Source organism: Zophobas morio, unplaced genomic scaffold (assembly GCF_036711695.1).
Source record: "Zophobas morio isolate AGI-343-1 ecotype UQ-CSIRO unplaced genomic scaffold, CSIRO_AGI_Zmor_V1 ptg000006l, whole genome shotgun sequence".
Lineage (NCBI taxonomy): Eukaryota > Metazoa > Arthropoda > Insecta > Coleoptera > Tenebrionidae > Zophobas > Zophobas morio.
This window is the reverse complement of record NW_026972111.1, coordinates 17,458,594-17,463,040: the sequence shown is the minus strand read 5'-3', so window position 1 is coordinate 17,463,040 and position 4,447 is coordinate 17,458,594. Positions and strand designations below refer to the sequence as shown.

Here is a 4,447-nt window from a genome sequence, read left to right as displayed (position 1 = left end):
CTTTAACTTCTTTTTCAATTGATTGTACAATTCTTGTTGCTTAGGGGTCCTATCAAATGATATACGTATGTTTTTAAATTCTTGAGTTGTAGAAAGATTTTTAGCTTTACGTATGAGCTTAAAAACATCCTCTTCGGATTGTAATACAACTTTGATAGGTCTTGCGCGCAATTCAGAGAACTTACCAAGTCTAAAACAATTAGGGTTCGACGTATCAACAGTATCATCAAGGGAATTAATTAAGTTCGATATGTTTTGTTTGTCGTTGGCGAGACGTTCCAGTTTAGGTATAGAAGCAGGATGTGATGATCAAAAGTATTTTGATCTTATGATCAAAATACTCGATGATCAAGGCAACTTTAATAGTAAATGACAACGAGTGAGCCGTTTTTGATTTAATCAATAAAATAAATTGACTCATTCATTAATTTTTTTTAGTGACCTGTTTAAGCAAAGCTAAAAAATATGGATGCAATGATAAATAACAAGCATTTATACTCCGGCGGAGTATAAATGCTTTATTTATACGCCGGCGGAGTATAAGTAGTACTTATGCGCCGCTCAAACACGGTGTCATAGAAATGACACTTAAACCCCGGTAAGAACGTCATATAAGTGTCAGTTATATGACGTTTGAAAATAATAACGGGTGTACAATAAAAAATATATTTGGGGCAGGCGCTGAAAATTCAATTGTTTGCGGCTTTTTTAAAGTGTAGAAAGAGTCACGTAAAAACTGAAGGTCATTGAGAATGACATTTAGCGGCAAATAATGTTTGGTTAGAAAACATTTTCTCACTTTAATGCAAATCTGCTTGACGCAAATTATTCAAATAAAATTAATAATTAATTACTGGTACGGCCTGTACAACCGGCAGCACTCTTTGGGGCGACCCGCGCTTTTGTTGATGGCACTCTTTGCTGGGTGGTCCCCCTCTGTCAAGGGGCGGCGGCGGCCTTTTAGTGCGGCATTTCTTATCGGCGGCTCGTACCATAGTCGAAGACCAAAGGGTTGGGCGGACCATACCCTTTCACATCTGCCTTTACCGCACTTGAACATTTTTTAGTTTGTTAGTCCTTCGATAGCAGACTAGTTATGTGGACTGTTACTATCCAGTGTTGTGTACAATAAAACAATAATTACAGTCCACTTCATTCATTTCTCTTCTCACCGGCCACAGTAATTACAAAAGAAAACAAGTGACTAGTGTTTTATTTTGACGATTTACTTTTGAAATATAAAAATAAATGCAAGTATGCAAATCATACTGGTTATTGAAAAGATCAGTTCATTACAACACTTTGTTTCTTAAGAAGGTAAAAGAAAAGATAAGTCTACGACACTTTATTGAAATCTTCTGTAACAACAATATGAAAGCATTCTGCATAATTCTGTCGAACATTATGTAAGGCCTGATAAATGTTACATTTTGAATTACATTACAACAAATGCTGGAAGTGAGAACCCCCTTCTTGTAGACACAACCTAGCCCTTCGCCTTACTGCATTTGCCACATTTTCTAAAACACTTGCACTATTATTAATATCATTAATTTTGTGTGTTATCCTATTCCGTAATTCTTCCAAGTCATTTATGGGTGTTGTATAAATTGAATTTTTTATATGTGGCCACAAGAAGAAGTCACAAGGAGTGAGATCACATGATCTAGGCGGCCAGTTATTTGGTGTATTGCGACTAATAATCCTATTTTCAGTTCTCCAGTTGTATGAGCAGTGGCACCGTCCTGCTGAAAGTAACCATACACTAATTCTTCATCATCCAGCTGATTTAAGAATACACTTAAAATTTCGTCACGGTATCTTGCAGCATTTATGTTTCCTGAAATGAAAATATCATTATTTTGTTGTTAAAATACTAAAAACCTCTTTACCGTCAAAAAAAATTGGACCAATTATTCTGCGTTGGCTAATTGCAGCCCAAACACCAACTTTCTGGGGATATTGGGGCGACTCAATGAAAAAGTGTGGATTTTCTGAAGTCCACATTCTTGTGTTTTGTGAGTTTACATAGCCACTAAGATGAAAGTATGCTTCATCGGTGAAAAACGTTTTTTCAAGGTGGTCGCCCATATCCAGAGTATTCAGAAACCATTCACAGTATTGAACTCTTTGAGGAAAGTCTGTTGGATGTAATTCATGTACAGATGTGAGACGATAAGGAAACAAATGAAGATCCTTTTTTAGAAGAGTGTTACAGGTGCCAACAGACAAACCAAGTTGTTGTGATAAATGACGGATAGAAGTACCCGGGGTTTCTTCCATTACTTCTCTCGCTTCTTCAATTAGTTCTGGAGTTCGTTTTTTTGGACGGCCACTTCCAGGTTTTCGTGTCACAGATCCATTTTCTTGAAAATTTTTTAACGAGACATTTAAAGTTTGTCGAAACTGCGTATACTCTACGGCAAAATCAGGGAATTCTTCTCGAAACTCTGCCATACATAATCCAATTGAATATTGCCAAGTTCCATCTTCTTTTACACCGTTTGGGTAGTACGACATTACCATGAATATTTTGTGTCGTTCAGAAAAAGCCATTCTTGTTAAAAAATGACTTTAAACGCAAAACTCACACGCTAGTTCTGAAAAGAACTGATTTTTATCACACAAACAAAGCAAAAGATGAAATAACAACTAAACTGCAAAAAGGCGATACGAACGTTAGGGTTAGGAAATCCAGAACGTCAAAATCCGTCAAATGTCACTTTTTTTTGTATTTAAGATGGTAGTGATGTACCCATCCATGCTCTGAAGTATATTTGGTTGCCTACTTACGCTTCGATATTATTTGCCCTGTTACCACAATTGTGAAGTTTTCGTTCCAGCGCCTACTGCAAATATATTTTTTATTGTACACCCGTTAGATATTTATTTTATTAGGAGTTTAAGTGATACTTTGTGTCGAGTATGGACGATTAAACGCCGAGCGATAGCGAGGCGAATTAAGTCCATACGAGTCACATGAAGTCACTTAAACTCCGAATGAAATACAATATTTTATTTTCAAACGGTTAATCTTCTTTTGAAATGATTATTCCCTATCTTCTTGCTTCATTAAGGAATTGCCTTGATTTCACTTACCATGGTTACTATGGTTGGCAACCACTATGATTTTCACATATTTATACTCCGGCGGAGTATAAATGTTTTATTTATACGCCGGCGGAGTATAAGTAGTACTTATACGCCGCTCAAACACGGTGTCATAGAAATGACACTTAAACCCCGGTAAGAGCGTCATATAAGTGTCAGTTATATGACGTTTGAAAATAAAAATCATTACATTTTCCACATTTTGAGTGGGAATAAACAGATATAAACTTGCAAGCATTAAAATCGGGCCACTATTCAAATTTGATTTTGAATGAAAACTATTCAATATTTATTTATATTGGGCTGTTTTGCAAGAAATATATCATCTGAAAGCTCGTTTTTTTTCTTCGTTAAATGACAGGTAAATCATCCAGATTATCTTCAAGAGCTCAGAATAGCCATTGAAGAAGAATGGGCTAATATCCCGCAAGAAGTTGTCGTCACGTTAATTGAGTCCATGAATAGACGAATGCGAGCGAAGCATCATTTTCTTCTTTAAATTGTTGATTTTGTTAACATAAAAAAATTTGTTATTGAACAATTTTCTTTTTTGCCCAAAAATAGATCACCAGACCAGACAAACAGACGGAAACGGGAGACTGTTTGTCGGTCCGTCTGTCTGTCCGTCTACTGTCCCGATTTTTATAATCCCCGAAAGTACTGAGCCGATTGTTGTCAAATTCTGTATTTATATTAGGAATATCATGTAGATGGTAAAATGCTAACCAAAATTTGTCTAATCATCCCCACCAATAATGTGATGACGTCACTTCAAAATTATACATAGTAAATGGGTTTTAAATTGTACACAATAACATAGTCCTACACATGTAGTTTATGACTCTTCTCTATGTGTGAAAAAAATCAAAATTATAAAACAATATTTTGCAATTTAATTTTGAATCTGCCAAACCGAATGCTTTGAAATCTTGTAAATGTTTTTATTTGTTCCTCACTTGTAAACATCAATTTATCAAGTCACTGTATTCAACATGAAAATATCACTTAACTGGCTAAAGCTAGCCAGTAAAATTTTTACACCCCTGCTCGTGCTATTTTAAACTATTATAAGTTGAAATGACAGCCAAAGTTGATTCAGCCAAATTTTCACTCACAATTGCTGCTTCCTCAATAATATAGGTTGCGCCACACTCATTTCAATACATCGAAAACGATAAATCGAAAAATCTAAATGAGAGAACTAGACAACACAATAACAGCCATGCTGACGTGCGTTTCCAAGGCAATACGTCTAAAGCTCATACGATGTTTCTTCAAACATCGGACCTTTTAGAGTTTTTAATAGTTTATAATAGTTATTTACAAGTGAGAAACA

General features: G+C 35.5%; 1 long non-coding RNA gene across 1 annotated transcript; it reads right to left on the bottom strand.

Annotated features, from left to right (window-relative positions):
* Positions 1 to 1,330: 1,330 nt before the first annotated feature.
* Positions 1,331 to 2,880, bottom strand: LOC135123168 (uncharacterized). Its single transcript, XR_010279571.1, has 2 exons — positions 1,893 to 2,880; positions 1,331 to 1,840 (listed from the first exon to the last, which is right to left on the bottom strand). It is a non-coding gene; the product is annotated as an uncharacterized LOC135123168 (long non-coding RNA).
* Between the last annotated feature and the right edge of the window lie 1,567 nt (positions 2,881 to 4,447).